This window comes from Lepisosteus oculatus, unplaced genomic scaffold (assembly GCF_040954835.1).
Source record: "Lepisosteus oculatus isolate fLepOcu1 unplaced genomic scaffold, fLepOcu1.hap2 HAP2_SCAFFOLD_48, whole genome shotgun sequence".
Classification (NCBI taxonomy): domain Eukaryota; kingdom Metazoa; phylum Chordata; class Actinopteri; order Semionotiformes; family Lepisosteidae; genus Lepisosteus; species Lepisosteus oculatus.
Window position 1 is genome coordinate 1 of NW_027168020.1, and position 17522 is coordinate 17522.

General features: G+C 43.3%; 5 non-coding genes across 5 annotated transcripts; 2 read left to right on the forward strand and 3 right to left on the reverse strand.

The window, feature by feature from the left end:
• Positions 1–4018: 4018 nt before the first annotated feature.
• On the reverse strand, positions 4019–4089 carry trnag-gcc (transfer RNA glycine (anticodon GCC)). The gene has a single exon. It is a non-coding gene; the product is annotated as a tRNA-Gly (tRNA).
• A 1695-nt stretch (positions 4090–5784) lies between these two features.
• trnas-uga (transfer RNA serine (anticodon UGA)) lies at positions 5785–5866 on the reverse strand. The gene has a single exon. It is a non-coding gene; the product is annotated as a tRNA-Ser (tRNA).
• Positions 5867–7209: 1343 nt separating this feature from the next.
• On the reverse strand, positions 7210–7291 carry trnas-gcu (transfer RNA serine (anticodon GCU)). Its single transcript has one exon. It is a non-coding gene; the product is annotated as a tRNA-Ser (tRNA).
• A 1624-nt stretch (positions 7292–8915) lies between these two features.
• On the forward strand, positions 8916–8988 carry trnar-ccg (transfer RNA arginine (anticodon CCG)). Its single transcript has one exon. It is a non-coding gene; the product is annotated as a tRNA-Arg (tRNA).
• A 7571-nt stretch (positions 8989–16559) lies between these two features.
• trnar-ucg (transfer RNA arginine (anticodon UCG)) lies at positions 16560–16632 on the forward strand. The gene has a single exon. It is a non-coding gene; the product is annotated as a tRNA-Arg (tRNA).
• The last annotated feature ends 890 nt before the right edge of the window (positions 16633–17522 follow it).

Sequence of the window (17522 nt, forward strand, 5' to 3'; positions counted from 1 at the left end):
AGTCTGGAAGAAGGGACAATTTTATGATGCTTTGGAAGATAATGTTTTTTTTTTCTTATACTGAAAATGAAAGGTAGTTGTTTCTATATGGACTCAGTCTTTGGAATTTGTATATATATATTTCAGTGATCCCTCAGCCATTCCTTCTGTATTGTAATTCAATTTCTCTTTTAAAATTCCTTCCCCACTTCTAGGACCTGCAGTTGCTGAACTCCACAATGGCTTCTATTGGAAAGTCTGTGACTGAGACCAAGTAAGTGTTCACTTTTTTATGAAACCATTATTTATTTAGGAGCAATGAGCAATTCTTATATAAATGCAATAAAATCATTATGCTCAAACTATGAGAGAGAAAATTAAGGATAATTTAAGAAATCAGTCTTAGCTTGTTTCTATACACAGATGGTATTATTTATTTTCAAAGGAAACCCGCGAGGATTCCCCTGGTGTGCAAGATGTGCCTGAATACTCTTGATCAGCTTCCTGCTCACTTGAAGAGGGCGTGTATGAAGCACGCCACGGCAGAAAAGATCAGGATGGCCTCTCAACAGGCGAGGGAGGACATGATGAATCACCTGAAGAACGGGGTCATCGTGGATTACCACAGAATAGAGATCGTGTCTGGTGAGGCAAACAGGATAGTGGTTGTAAGACTGCTAGAGTCCTTGGGCCTTTTTGTACATGGGAAGCCTGAAGACACATTGGCAAGGTGAGATATTTTTAATCTGTAAGGCTTCTGTAGTTTCTTTTTGAAATCATTGTTACAACATATTATGTAAAAGCATGTTGAAAAGAATCTACCTGCATTCCAGCGGCCCTGAGCAAGAGGCCGCTGTCCAGGAGGAAGAGATGCCAGAGGCTGCTCTAGAAACTGAAACAAAAGCGGATAAGGAAGGGGAAGATGTGAGCTCTGAAGAACTCTATCAGCAGTAAGACTTTTTATTTTTCAGATGTATCAATTTTTTACTAAAATTCTAATTTGTCTTATAGGTATAAAATGTTTAAACCGGTGTTTTATATCCTTACAGGCCCTGAGTAGTTAAAAAGTATCAGCAGGCCGGAAGAGAGTGGCCCAAGCTGGACTCTATAGAAAGCACTCCCTGGATGCTCCTCTCCTGATTGGATTCAAACAGTACCTTACCAAGGATCTGGGAGTGGCAAATTATTCTCAGGAGGTATTTATTTTTTAAAGGCATTTAAAATTAAGCAATGGTATCTTCATTGTAAATGTTTTTATTTCTTAGCTTAAAATTCACCCATGTGAAATGATGTCAGCCATAAACATCATGACTCTATATTTCCTACCTGAATCTATTCTACTTAAATTATTACATTATACACAATTTGAGTTCATTTTAAAAAGTTAAAGGTAATGAAAGGAATGCATTTTCATAAGAAAGATAATACCGATATGCATGTGATAATCTTCCTTATATCATGTAGTGCATCATTTGGACACTTTGTGGGCTTCAAATACAAAGAAAATCATGTTCTATGGTACAAGATAAATACAAAACTTAAGCTTTTATTTTAATTAGATTTCTTTATAAAGCATAAGCAATCATTTATTACATCGCTTCTTGAATTAAATCTTTTGACAAGAGGTAAGACTTCTGTTACATTTAAACCCATGTTTAGCTGTGTTTTTTAGATTTAACTGAACCAATTTCTGTGTGTGATAATGTCCTTGAATTCTGACAACATCACACTAAATTACATGATATAAAACAGCTAATGTTTCTAGAGATAAAGTTTCTGAGATGCTTCTAATTACTTTTTATTACCAGGGACAGTTTAATTCACCTTGTACAGTACTGTAAGACCAAGATGCTTTTTTTAAAAGTTATTTAACATTTTATAGAACTTTGTCTACTATGGCAACATGATGTGCTTGGTGAAACTTGGAAAAATACTGCTTGGCCACTTATCTTAAGATAAAGATAGGATAAAGGTTTATCTTTTGCACCTACCTGACCCCCAGGGAAGGCCAATGCTTTCTAAGTTGATGGTTCCCTACAGTAGACTGTACTTTAATTTCGAAGGTAATGTATATTGACCCAAATCAGTTTTGGAATCCAATCTACTGACGAGATGGAGCACATCCTTTTTTCAGGATTTTAGCATCATACGTTTGGTATATTTAGTCCCTAATGCTGAAAGAAATGATCATAGAACATTTGGACACTTTGTGGGCTTGAAATACAAAGCAAATCATGTTCTATGGTACAAGATAAATACAAAACGTAAGCTTTTATTTTAATTAGATTTGTTTATAAAGCATAAGCAATCATTTATTACATTAATATATGTGAAAATAACATTTTAGCATCATACGTTTAGTATATTTAGTCCCTAATGCTGAAAGAAATGATCATAGAACATGACATCTAACCTTACCTGCGGTGTTTTTAATCCCTATTGCTCAATGCACGGTGAAAGCATTCCATACATGTGTCTGACAATGAGGAATGGGCCCCTGAGACAGTCATTTGCCTGTTTCACAAATGATCGTATTTTACTAGAGATTCTGTTTGGGATTCAGATGTGCATTCGGACAGCAATCCCTTTCAAGAAATGATACGTTCTGGATGAGGTCAAAGGTGCTGGAACACTGTATCTAGGATGTGTTTGCAGAGACTGTGTGTCTCCTGCTTCAACGCAGTGATAAACAGATGTGCTCCTTTAATTTATTGGTACATGCCCAGGGCAGTAAGCAGTCTGAGGATTTATTTCCAGATGGCATAGAGCAGTGAAGCAGTGAAGTAGTGCAAAACACTGGATCATTATATTATTAGAATCTATTCTACTTAAATTATTACATTATACTCAATTTGAGTTCATTTTAAAAAGTAAAAGGTAATGAAAGGAATGCATTTTCATAAGAAAGATAATACCGATATGCATGTGATAATCTTCCTTATATCATGTAGTGCGTCATTTGGACACTTTGTGGGCTTGAAATACAAAGAAAATCTTGTTCTATGGTACAAGATAAATACAAAACTTAAGCTTTTATTTTAATTAGATTTGTTTATAAAGCATAAGCAATCATTTATTACATTAATATATGTGAAAATAACATTTTAGCATCATATGTTTAGTATATTTAGTCCCTAATGCCAAAAGAAATGATCATTTGTTTAACATGCACAGGTCTGTCTCAAAGGATGCAGTACTCCTGAAGGGTCTCAAACCCTACATTTCGGATGCCTAGCTGTATCCCTCACATGTGGCACCTCAGAATGACTTCTAACCTTACCTGTGGTGTATTCAGTCCCTATTGCTCAATGCACGGTGTACATACTGCATACATGTGTCTTGAGAATGAGGAATGGGCCCCTGAGACAGTCATTTGCCTGTTTCACAAACAGGGACCTGGACCTAGACCTGGCCCGTACAGGGCTCAAACCCGCGACCTTGGCGTTATTAGCACCACGCTCTAACCAACTGAGCTAACCAGCCTCACGACAGTGCTCCTCTCTGTGCTGCAAAAAATCAAACTCAGGGAATTTCTTTTGTCCTCCTTTGAATAGAAAGCCGTGTAATCAGTGTACGGGCTTTCTCGTGCAGTTTCATGGTTCTTGTAACCCAAATCCTACACTGGCCTGAAGTGCCCCCCCATTTCACAGCATTTTTCAGCTGATTTAAAATGTACCTAAAGGAGAAGCATTATTGAAGACCATCAATTACCAAGAGCTTTTGTCAAAGGTTTTGGTGGTCATTTTGAATGACCACAGAGCGCTGTGACCTCGGTTTTACATCTCATCCAAAAGACAGCGCCCTTTTACAACACAGCATCTCCGTCACTATACTGGGGCATTGGGACCCGCACAGACCTCAGGGTGAGCGCCCCCCCGCCAGCACCATTAACACCGCTTCCAGCTGGAAGATTTGTTTTTCCCTGTAGCTCATCCTCATCCAGGTACTGACCTGGCTCACACCTGCTTAGCTTCAGTGGGTTTTCAGTTGCGAGTTGCAAGGGGATGCAAGTGATGGAGCCGCTCGCTGCAAAAGCCACTGCATTGGCCGGGAATCGAACCCGAGCCTCCCGCGTGGCAGGCGAGAATTCTACCACTGAACCACCAATGCTCAGTGCCTGGGCCTTCAAAAAAGACGCTTTTTTGGTGCTCTGTGCAAAACGCGTCGACATCTGCTTCCAGCTGCAAAATGCCATTTGCGGACGCTGAAGAACTTATTTCTAAGGCAGCGGGTACAAGCGATTGGGCGTTTTAAAACCACCAGGAACAGCAAAGAGGCGCGCTTCTTTGCTTGTGCCGAAACACACCGACTGAAAGCGGACAACGTAGTCGACAGGATTGGAACCTGTGCGGGGAGACCCCAATGGATTTCTAGTCCATCGCCTTAACCACTCAGCCACGACTACAGCAAGCCCCACTGCCGCTGCGTTCTTGCTACAATCTTACCTGGATCGCGAGGCGCCGGCGGAAGCCTATTTCAAAGTCGTTCTCCGTTTCAAAAAAACATTTCCAAAATACAAGCCTTGCAGACAGACACGCCTCAGAGGACTTAAGGGTGGCTTCATGTCGGAATGATAAAGTCTCCCCGTCCGGACATGAAAATGCCACTTTGTTACACACAAAAAAAGAATCAACAACAGAGAAATGCCCACAAGCATTTGAAAAGCCGCACCACGTCGCACTTGAAATAGCTCTTACATTAGTGGTAGACACAGGAATCGCCTTTTTATTTACGCTCTTACCAACGCGATGGAAAGCAAAACAAAGCAAAGCAGAGCAAAACAAAACGAACAAACGAAAACCCTCACGTCCTGCACTTGCATATAACGCCGTTACGTGCCCAAGCGGTATTGTACGTCATCCTAGCACTGCACCCCGGGTCGTACGGTATATGGGAACGAGCACACGCCACGAATCGTCTCGAATCACTCCCTACAGCTGTAAGGCGCCTTGAAGCGTGCACCCCCAACATTCTTCTTTGCGCATCTGTGAAAGGTAAACTCTTGAGCAAACTCTGAACCAGCTCTAAGGAAACTAATCCGATTAGACGTTACTTTGACTCATCTTCTTACGCTCAGTGCCGGATTGCTCAAACTCCAGCTAGGGTTAGGGTTAGCATTCCCACGCTACTTAGACACTTTGTTTACGCTCAGTGCTGGATTTTGGGAACTTCAGGACGAGTGGGAATTTTCTCCTATCTGTCCATTCTGTTTTGTTTTGGAGACTCTTGGCTGCCTATGTTGTTCAGTGCACCGTGAAGGAAACATTTTCCAAAACTGTGTCAGCTCAAAAGTTGTAAGAAAACCTCTCCAGGTGCTTTAACTCTCTTCATTTTTGTCATTTAATGTGACACTCGATGTATAACTGGAGCCTCACATATGCAAATGGTGAGGCTCCAGTTCGACACCCAGTTCCACACCACTTTACAGTATATGACAAAAGCATGGCAGACTGTGCCGGACCAGCTGGTAACTTCCGCTTATTTTGACCATATTAAACATTGGAAATCTTCCCACTTGCATTTGTGACACTTGATTTTGGCTCCACCTAAGACACTCTTAAATCTTCAAACACTTTTCTCTTCTCCCGCAACACACTTGTCTGTCGGCACTATGTGGCAGCGTTGCATGACAACCCATCTCACCACGGAAAGGAACCTAACAGCTTTGGTAAGAGACTAGAATTACCTGAAGAACTGCTTTCCATGGAAGCAGGACCAAGCGATGTAGCATTTTTATAGTACCAGGAAAGGAGAAGCGGCACTTCGCCTTTGCCGCACAGGCACAAGGTGACGTGCGGCAGACGCCGTAGTCGGCAGGATTCGAACCTGAGCGGGGAGTCCCCAATGGATTTCAAATCCATCGCCTTAACTACTCGGCCACGACTACAGCGAGCTCGCCGCCGCCGCATTCCTCCTATAATCTAACACGGAGTGTGAGGTGGCTGCGGAAACCTTTTTAAAGTCGCTCTCTGTTAAAAAAAAAACCTTTCACAAGATACATGCCAGCAGACAGACACGCCTCAGAGGGTTTAAGGCTGGCTTCACGTTCAAATGATAAAGTCTCCCCGTCCGGATGTCAAAATGCAACTTTGGCAGACAGAAAAAACATCAACAAACCACAAATGTGGACAAGGATTTTGCAAGCTGCACCACACTGCACTTTCAAAAGCATTTACATTCGTGTTAGACGCAGGAATTGTCTTTGTTTTGCGCGCTTACGAACGCCATAGAAAACGAAACAAAACAAAAGCCCTCAGCTCCTGTACTTGATTATAACGCCGTTACGTGTCGAAGCAGGAATTTACGTCATCTTACCACTGCAACATGGGGAATAGAGGGAAATGAACACACGCTACGAATCGTCTCAATCACTCCCTAGAGTCGTAAGGCACATTGAAGGGTGCACCCCCATCATTAATCGTTGGGCCTCTGTAAAAGGAAAGCTGTTGAGCAGTCTTTGAAACAGCTCGGATGAAACACTTGATTGCTTCCATGTGCATCTGGAGCCCACTTCTTATTTTCACTTCACGCCGCCCAAAGCATTTCTAAAACAGGAGATTCGCGTTTGGGAATGCGCCCTGCCCTACAAATAAAACAGGTCTACGGGTCTGAAACCTGCTCCACGGAAAACAGTTCTGTTGCGCTTTTGATCAAAGGGAGATTCTCTGTTCTTACTTTTTGATTACATAACACCCAAAGGGGCTTCTTTGGAGCTGGATTCCAACCAGCATCCTAAAGTTTCTTGGCGGTATCCTTTACAGTCCTCTGTTCGGTCGACAAGGAACAGAAGGGGGCAGCTTTCCTCACACATACAGTGCAATGTACTGTAGTGTTCCCCTTCATTGAATTCGCAGTTCTGCATCAGACCTCTAACTCGTTTCCTTAGCTTGGATTTAAGCCACGAAGCAGGCTTCTACTGTATAAACGTCTAGAGGAATCACAAACTATTTGAGAGGCCATCATCCCAGGGGGAACTGACAAAGTCTATCCCTAAACACCTAGCGCAGTCTCTCGAGAGACTGTCAAAAATCGCTTTCTCCGTTTGTGCTGCAAGTAAGTGAAAACGCGGTCTCAACCCAGAGCCACTTGGCAGCAGCGGCACGTAAATACTGTTACTACCACTGCTCGATACCAACGTTAGCCTACTATACCATGTTCAGCCACCGCTAGAAAATGTAAGGCTCTAGTACTGGAGCAAACAAAAGGAGAGCCAACGTCAAACGTAGAGAGCGACGAGGATGGGATTCGAACCCATGCGTGCAGAGCACAATGGATTAGCCGTCCATCGCCTTAACCACTCGGCCACCTTGTCGATGAAACTGGGCTGTCCAGACATGGGTTGGCGCGCTCCAGATGATCTTTTTCTTTTTTTTCCCTCGTACTCAAGGGTCCTTTTCCTGTTCCACATGCGATTTCAACATTTTCCTTGGGAGATGTCAAGCCAGCAAGCCACTGCTGTGGTTCAGTGGCCATTGTGGAGTTCAGTGGCCCTGTTGTACACAGAAAGCACATTGAGCTCCTTGGACATGAAAAGTTCCAGATAAAAGCCATTTGTCATCCTTTCTCTTGGTGTCGATGTTGCTATTGTATGTAAAGGTGGCAACTTGCTCAGCGAGCAGGCGGAGCACACACCGAATGCAGATGTGTCTGAGTGGTGTGTCCAAGTGGCTGCAAAAGGACAACACTACCGGGGCGCCGTTGCTTAGTTGGTTAAAGCGCTTGTCTCTTAAACAGGAGATCCTGAGTCCGAATCCCAGTGGTGCCTTCTTTGTTCTGTCTTCTCGAACAGAACTGGTCCTTACAGACAACCGCCTACGGCTAGACTTAATTAAATGCAAGTATTCATTTCCTGTCTTTAACGCGACTTGTTTTTCTTAAAATGGATGGAACTTGCAAAACATGAAATACAAACATTGCTAATCAGCGCTAGCGGCTGGCAAAAAAAAAGAAGTCAGCAATGTTTTTTTTCTTTAACCTTAACCCTGCTAATGGAGAAGAGTTAAACGACCGAGTCTATGCAGCTTAAACGGTGCTCATGTCGGGTTCTTAGCTGAAAGGGTGGTAAATCATGCTCACCCCAGTCCTTAATCTTTTAAAAGGATACAATATTGAACCTAGTCGCCACATCACATACATCCTGTTCAACGATAAAAAAGTGACATCTATCCTCGATCCAGAGTAAATCCCACGATGAGGGCATATTTTTTTCCACTTTACCATGAGTCGGGCTCAGCTGCACAGAGGCGAGAGCAGAGCAATGAGGTCACAGGGACAGGGGAGTCACACGCTGGCGGTTTGAACACGCGGAAGATCACTGAGGGATCCACAGTATATGGACCCTCCGTGCGCCATCAGTCCACACTCCGGACTCTGAATCCTGCCATCCGAGTTAAGATCTCGGCGGAACCTGAGGCACAGTTCCTTCTTAAAACGTAATCTGGTGAGCATTTCTAGAATCGTACTTGTATAGATGCAGCCTTTAATGTGTTGCTGGGTTAAAATTGATGACTTCTTGAACTTCAGTAGGCAACTGCCCTCTTGATTTCGGATTTAATTTCTTTATTACAGGGGCGCTTTTATGAAGACAGAGTCATGTTCAGGTACTTTGCTTGATGGAGGAAGCATATTTCGGACTCTGTGATCTGCTCACCTGGAAAGGTCTGCTGTACTACTACAAGAGAGAAGTAGAGTCTGGAAGAATGGACAATTTTATGATGCTTTGGAAGATAATGTTTTTTTTTTCTTTGAAATCGAAATGAATCAGAATATCAGTGCAAAAGACAAACTCTTGGTTTGGTTTAAAGAGATATGGTTTTAAAACAGACAAAATGTAGAAAACAGGTGTTTCTCACTTTTGGAAAAGAATGGACCGGGGGTAATATTTTACTAGGTGCAGTGCTGATCTCACTGGGTTACAGTCCTGCAGTGTCACACCAGGGCCAGTGGCGCAATGGATAACGCGTCTGACTCCGGATCAGGAGATTGCAGGTTCGACTCCTGCCTGGCTCGGGTCGTTTTTAAACGCATGGGGCTACTCCCTAAGTAGTCTGTGCTACTTACTGCATTGTAATCGTACCCAGTAAGAGATTTCCTTCATGTAAATGAACTGCACCTGAGAGCTTCAGAAAAACACCTGGGCTCAGTACGGTGCTGAGAGCTCAGCGTTGCTGTTCTAATTAGCACGCACTGCATCGGCTATGAGCCCGAACTTTTCAATTATTCCGATCAGTAAGTCAACACGTAGTCCACATGAACGGTAGAAATATTCTCTTGTCTGTCTCTTGTTTGTATAGAACTGAATGTCCCTGACAATGTACTGTTAGTTTTAATTGAAGAACGGCATTTGTGTTCAAATATACCAGACAAGTTTATGTAACTGCTCATGCGACACTCAGTTGTAATTAGTCAAGAAATAAAGTCGAACAATAGCTGCGGGTTTGATTCTGAACGTATGAAATTGCAGCGCCTTTTACTTCCATTGACAAATGATAGAGATTCGAAGAGAGATCCTTCAGACCAGCAAGCAAACCCACGGCTATTTCGGTTTTCTATCTAGGCAACGTTGGTGTCTGCAATAGCATACATGAAAGCGTGATGCAATTTCTGTGGCTACATTTGTTGCACATCATGCACAGTAAGAGTGTTTCTAACACCAAATAAAAAGTCAACAATTAGCGATCACGCCTTCTCCTCAGTTAACCCACTGAAACCCTTGCTGTTAACAGTTCTTTACTGCGTGCTTTACCAGCACCTACATATCGTGTCGGTTCTTTCAGCTTTATTCATTAGGTTTTCAAAGGCATAAGTAGAGCACCAGAGGTGCGAACGCAAAATGTGTAGTTATCTGAAGAATTGATTTCCATGGCAGCGGGTCCAAGCGATTTCGCGTTGTTATAGTACCAGGAAAGGAAAAGCGGCACTTCGCCTCTGCCGCGCAGGCACAAGGCGACGTGCGGCAGACGCCGGAGTCGGCAGGTTTCGCACCTGCGCGGGGAAGCCCCAACGCATTTCGAGCCCATCGCCTTAACCACTCGAGCACGACAAATGCGAGCTCGCCGCCGCCGCATTCCTCCTATAATCAAACACGGACTGCGATTTGGCTGCGGAAACCTTTTTAAAGTTGCTCTCCGTTAAAAAAAATACCTTTCACAAGATTCGTGCCGGCAGACAGACACGCCTCAGAGGGTTTAAGGCTGGCTTCACGTTCAAATGATAAAGTCCCCCAGTCCGGATGTCAAAATGCAACTTTGGCAGACAGAAAAAACATCAACAAACCAAAAATGTGGACAAGGATTTTACAAGCTGCACCACACTGCACTTTCAAAAGCATTTACATTCGTGTTAGACGCAGGAATTGCCTTTGATTTGCGCGCTTACGAACGCCATGGAAAACGAAACAAAACTAAAGCCCTCAGCTCCTGCACTTGATTATAATGCCGTTACGTGTCGAAGCAGGAATTTACGTCATCCTACCACTGCAACACGGGGAATAGAGGGAAATGAGCACAAGCTACGAATTGTCTCTAATCAGTCCCTACAGTTGTAAGACGCCTGGAAGCGTGCACCCCCATCATTAATCTTTGCGCATCTGTGCAAGGTAAACTCTGGAGCAGTCTCTGAAACGGCTCAAAGGAAACACGTGATTGATTCCATATGCATCTGGGGTTCATTTCTTATTTACATTTAATTCAAGGGAAAGGCTTGGGTCAGTTTCAGACGGCCTCCAACAGCGAGATTCAAGCGCCCCACCTTCAGCCCAATCTGCGCCGCCAGAACGACAACGGCTCCTCTGGTCTTTGGGGTGCGGTTGTGACCCCGTAACCTAAAGTGTTGGTGGCAGACAAATGGAGACTAACAGGTGATGTCCTAGGACATGACTACATTGTGACACTCGGTGGGGATGGTGACCATTGCTTGGAAAAGAGTGCGAGGCCCCTTTAGAAAAACATTTTGTTAACAGGCATTCTGCCTCAGCCTAAACACCTATAGCTTGCAAAGCGCATGCTATTAGACAGGCACCTCTGCAAGACCTTAAGAGTCTCTTAAACTAGTGATAGTAAGGTGTTCCCAATGGGCGATGTTTGGCTTTCAAATCATCTCTCTGTGGAAGCGCCGAGATGCAGCTGTTTAAGGCTTAGAAGCAGCTGACTGTTTCACTACCTAGCTGATTACTGTCAGTCAGGGAGCTCAGAGGTGAAAAGCCTGTCTGAGAGACAATTCGCCGTCGATGAGTTCAATATGTTCCGTACCAGCTCGGCGCAACTGAGATCATCTTGGTAGCCGTGTAGCTCAGATGAGTGAGAGCGTGTGTGTATGTACCACCGTGATTGGATGCCGGTCCTTCTCAGGTCACAGTAAACCTTCTGCTGCCTAACTTCCCTAATTTTGGGGATCCCTTTGAAAAAGCAAAGGAAAAAAAACTGGCTCTTCATCAGCATGATCGACCTCACCCAGTGTGGCGCAGTGGCCTAATGGCTAAGACACTGGCCTCCTAAGCCAGGGATTGTGGGTTTGAGTACCATCTGGGGTGCTCCTGTCCCATTTTGAGCGTACAAATGTCCTTTTGATTTGCAAAGCTACAACCCCACCTTACTCAGTGAGCGTCTCTTCTTTTCTCTCACATACAGTTGGGAGAAAAACTTTTGTAAACAGCCCTTCGGAATGATGTGGATTTCTGCATGAATGGCTCCTAACATGTGATCTTATCTTTATCTAAGTCATAATAATTAATAAAGAGAGTCTGATTTAACAAACAACACACGCCCAACATTTGACATTGCTGTTTCTTTATTGACCAAATGGTTTAAACAATCAAGGTCATTGATGGAAAAAGTACGTGAAACCTTATATTAAGGAGCTAGTGGAACCTCCTTTATGACAAAAACCTCAATCCCCACTTTCTGTAGCGGCTGGTCAGACCTGAGCAGCGGTTAGGAGGTATTTTGGCCTATTCCTCTATGCAAAACTGTTTCAGTTCATGTATATTTTTGGGATGTCTTGCGCTGAACGGCCTGCTTCAGATCACGCCACAGCACTTCAATGGGATTGGGGTCAGGACTCTTACTCGGCCATCCCAAAATACGGAATTTCTATTGTTTCAGCCACTCTGTTGTTGATGTACTCCTTTGTTTTTGTCATGCTGCATGACCCAGCGTCTTTCGAGTTTTAGATCACAGGCAGACACCCTGACATTCTGCTGTAGAATTTCCTGATACATCTTGGAATTCATCGGTCCCTCGATGATTGCAAGCCGTACAGCCTCCGCTATGCTTCCCAGGTGGGATGAGGTTTTGGAGTTGGTATGCAGTGTTTTGTTATCTCCAAACAAAACGTTGTGCACATTTACCAACATGTTCAACTTTTGTCACTGTCCACAGAACATTGTTCCAGGAGTTGCTGTGGAACATCCATGTGGTCTTTAGCAAACTTGAGAGGGGCAGTGGTGGTTTTTTTTGGGGGGAGAGCAGTGGTTTCCTCCATGGTGACCTCGCATGATCACCGCTCCTGTTCAGATTTCTTCTTATGGTGGACTCATAAACACAGACGTAAGACAAAGTCAACCACCTGTTTGCTAGATCCCATCCCCACTCAGCTAGTCAAAGATTCCCTCGAAGGACTGGCAGGACCTATAATTAGTATGATGAATGCATCGCTTGCGTCAGGCGTTGTACCTGATCAATTTAAGGTAGCGGTTGTTAGACCGCTCTTAAGAAGTCAAATTTGGATCAACAAGTTCTTAACAACTACAGGCCTGTCTCAAAGGTCCCATTTCAATCTAAAAGTCTTGGGAGAATAGTTGTTGCCCAACGTCAATCATATCTGGATTCAAATAATATACTTGAGAAATTTTAGTCTGGTTTCTGAAACTGCATTAACAAGAGTCGTAAATGATATTCTCTTAGCTACTGATGCAGGGAATGCAACAGTGCTTGTGCTTTGCTTCTAGATCTTAGAGCTGCCTTTGACACGGTTGACCTCTCTGTTTTGTTACACAGGCTTGAGTTTGAGGTTGGCTTATCTGGAACCGTCCTTCAGTGGTTTACTTCACATTTTACTCATCGTTTTCATTATGTTCAAATATCTAATAATTGTACTGCTTCATCAATGTCACCAGTTCAATTTGGGGTACCAGAAGATCAGTGCTGGGACCAATATTGCTCTCTCTCTCTACATGCTGCTGCTAGGTAGGATAATATGAAAAAATAATATGAACTTTCATTCATATGCTGATGACACTCAAATAAACATTTTGTTTACACCAAACGACAACTCTTCTATTATCAGTTTAGTTAAATGCATTAAGGAAGGAAATACTTGGATGTGTGAAAACTTTTTGTTACTCAACTCTGAGAAAAATGAGGATCTGTTGATCGGAGGCAACAATACTGATAGGACTACTATAACTTCAGCACTTAACTCAGAGGATTTAAACATCTGCCTCAAAGAGACAGCACGTAACCTTGTTGTGAAAGGCGCTATATAGAAATACATTGATTTGAATTGAATTGACAATGTAAAATGTTGTGTGTGTTGTTTGTTAAACAAGACTGTCTTTATTTATCAAAAAATAAAAGGAATTTGCTAGGAATGCAAACGTTAGGTTGCGCTTCTTCATGCTGCATCGTCGGCATGAGTGGAGCTTTTTAAACGTCTGTACTTACTGTGCCCCATGAGAAATCGTTTGTCCCCATTCAAAAGAGATTGTGCGATGTCCTGCAGTGTTCGCAAAGCAAACCTTTGACAGTTTGAAAAGAGGAATTTATTCTGCTTCCTGTGCGTGCAGTAGTTACAAAGTTGAACGTCTTTACACGATCTGCTGCAGTTTTCAGTGGGCGGGCTTTGTCAGAGGGCTTGGAAAAACGCACTGTGTTTCGGCTCGGGAAACATCATGAGAAGTGTCCTGCATGTTTTCTGTGTATAGCTGTCTTTTAACGCATACAGAATTCATTCGAAATCATTGATTTCTCCAATTAACAAGGTTCCCTTAAAGGATGAGTCAAAGTAACGTCTAATCGGATTAGTTTCCTTAGAGCTGGTTCAGAGTTTGCTCAAGAGTTTACCTTTCACAGATGCGCAAAGAAAAATGTTGGGGGTGCACGCTTCAAGGTGCCTTACAGCTGTAGGGAGTGATTCGAGACGATTTGTGGCGTGTGCTCGTTCCCATATACCGTACGCCCCGGGGTGCAGTGCTAAGATGAAGTACAATACCGCTTGGGCACGTAACGGCGTTACACGCAAGTGCGGGACGTGAGGCTTTTCGTTTGTTCATTTTGTTTTGCTCTGCTTTGCTTTGTTTCGTGGTCAAGAGGCGTAAGGTAAGTCGTAATCCAGGGAGAACACTGGTGGCAAACAGTCCGAGGTGAGAGGCGAGGTCCAAAGTCGAAAAGGCAGAAGGGGAGTCCAATATCCAGAATAAACGAGGTAATGGAAAAAACGCCAGGTAGAGCTCTCAAGGAGTAGACTCAATACCAGCGGGAAGCAAGTAAAGATGGTAAAAATAGCACTGCGTACCCCACGGTGGAGTGTGTGCAGGTGGGTTAACTCGTGCGGCGGCGTTTGTTAATAATCACCCTCTGCTGGTGCTGTTTAGATTGCTTAAGAGTTGGTCTTAACTGCCTGGCGGTCATGACAAGCTCCTCTTTAAGCTGTGGTTTAGTTTTGCATTCATGTGTTTCTAGAGCAGTTATTTATGGGGGTGGGTGGGTCCTTCACAGAGGCTCAGGACAAATCCCCTGCATGAAAGTCTACTGTGTGCGTTCAAACAGTCACAGGTCAAGAGCCAGGCAGGAGGACAATGGACAGATGAGCCAACGAACTAAAAATAAAAGAACAGATATGAAAAAGCCACCATCTTTTTCTTTTTGACATTTTCCGACTTTCATGCAAGCCAGGACAAAGTTGCTCGTAGCTACTTGTGGATTCAAATACTCTATCGAGTGCTTTGATGAGTTTTTGCAATTTGATTGTCGTCCTGTCAGCCTGTTTCTGTTTTTTTTTTTTCAATCTAGGGATGGAAAGTATGAGGGAAATGATGGAGCAATCAATAACCGCTCCGGAAAAATGGCAGAAAGAAATGGTCCGTCACTAAGGACATTTGTGAAGCAGAGGAGTGACATCACCACAAAGGCGACTTATTCTGCTGATCGTTTTGGTGAATAATGATTGAGGCGTGTTAAGAGAAAGGTAGCTGCGTCAGCATGCTTAGGCTGCAAAGGATAAAGCAAAGGTTTACTCCATGCTGAAAAGAGAAGAAAAGAAGCACAACGTTTCGACTGTGGAGCCTTCTGCACCATCTTCTTTAGCGATGGTGATGATGTTTACATTGGAAAAACTGAGACACGCATACTGGAGGGGCTTGAACCACCAACTTTTCAGCACCACAGAGTCTGACAGTCTTTTGTGCACCCTACATTTGCAGGTTTATGGTCAAAGAAAACAATCACTTGCGCTTCTTGCAGCCGGCAATCTTTTTCCACTGACAACCAAGAAATGGATTTCATCTTTCACAAGCTGTATGGATTTCTTCAAAAACAAGTTATTCCAGAAAGGAAATGAATTCTTGCATTAAACTGAACCAAGCTGTACATGTTTGTCTGAAATGAGACATTCGGCACAACAAGACACGGAGAGAGGCACCGCTGGTATTCAGACCCAGGATCGCCTGCTTACTAGGCGGGCACTTTAAGCCACTAGGGAACAGCGCCAGCGGAGCACCGCGCTTTTACAGACACTTGGACACATCTGCGTTCGGTGTGCACTTAACCTGCTCTCTGAGCCCGTTGCCTCCGTCCCATTTAATAGCAGAACTGACGCCAAGAGAAATGATGAGAAATGGCATTTATCGGGCACTTTTCATGTCCAAGGAGCTCAATGCCCTTGACACCTCCCCAAGGCGACAGAGCTGTGCATTCTTTGGCGACACCATTTTTTCTTTTGTTTAATTTCTATACTTATTGATAGAATAAAAACGATATGTCATGTACTGTAAGGGAAATGTCTCTTTTCATGGGGAAAGCTAGCACCAGCAAATGTTGTGTTTAGAAGAAGTGATTTAACATGACACGTGACCTAATTTACCGGAGCAAAAGCTCACCCAGCAAGCCCTGCTTTACTTCTACAGGAGAGAAGTACTGTAGAGTCTGCAAGATGTTCAGCTGGGTAGCTACGTCAGCATGCCTCGGCTGCAAAGGAACAAGTACTAGGTTTATTGCATGCTGAAAAGAGAAGAACGGAAACACAGCGTTTCGACTGTGAGGTCTTCTCACACCTGAAGAAGCCTCACACCTGTAAAAGGCTCCATGGTTTTCTTTCTTCTCTTTACAACATGGAATACACCTATTGTCTGCAAGATGTGACAATTTCATGGTGTTTTGGAAGAAAACCTTTTTTCTTTGAATTCAAAATCAATCGGAATTTCAGCACGACACATCAACACTTTTTCTGTTTTAAGGAGATGATATTTTAAACCTGACAAAAATAGTAGGAAACACAAGTTTCTTGCTGTGAAAATTTAGATGGGGAAGTGTACTACTAGTAGCAGTGTAGAGCTCTCTGTGGTGGAGTGCAAGCGCATGTTCTATGGGCCAGTGGCGTAATGGATAACGCGTCTGACTTCGGATCAGAAGATTGTAGGTTCGAGTCCTGCCTGGCTCGTGAGGCTTTTAAACCTCTCAGGTTCCTCGGTAACAGGTTGCCGTCATGTATATGAACTATAGAAAAGCATTTGCCACAACCCGTAAATTAGCACGCAAGTGCGGGCTGGTGAACACAGAACTGTATGGAGATCATCTCCAGCTCCGAGCTCAATTGCAATGAAAAAACATGCAGAACAGAACTGGAGAGCAGCTGAATTTGTGCTCAGTAGGGTGGGGAGGACTCAGCATTGCTATTGTTCTAATTGGCATGAACTGCAGGGGATCTGAATCAGAACATGTCAGTCAGTTTGATCATTGCGTCAATATGTAGGCCACGTTAATACAGAATTATTACTTTGTCTGTCTCGTCTTTGTATATAGCTGAATGTCCCTGACAATTTCATGTTAGTTTTTAAGAACGACATTGGTGCTAATATATACATATATAGCATATAAGGAACACGTAAAAGTTTAGTCCATGCTGAAAAGATAAGAAAACCGCCACAACGTTTCATCTTGGAATAAATCTTTACTTGTTGTTTTGCAGCCTACCCATTCTGACCTAACTCCTCCCTTGAAATTCCCTAACAGATAAGGGTACGTAACGGTTCATGCGATGCTCAGTTGCAATTTGTCCCAAAACAAACAAGAACAGCAGCTGAGGGTTTGAGTTTGAACATGCACTGTATTAAAGCAGCTTTTATTTCCATTGATAAATGCTATATATTCCTACAGAGATTCTCCAGGTGAGTAAGCGATTCCTGTTTCTGTTTCTATTTCTGTTTCATATATATATATACAGTATATATACAGTATTGTACTATTATTATATAATTCGTTACACTGTGGCTGTGTTGTGTGTGTTAAGCTGCTGTTGCACTGCAATTTCCCTCACGGGATCAATAAAGT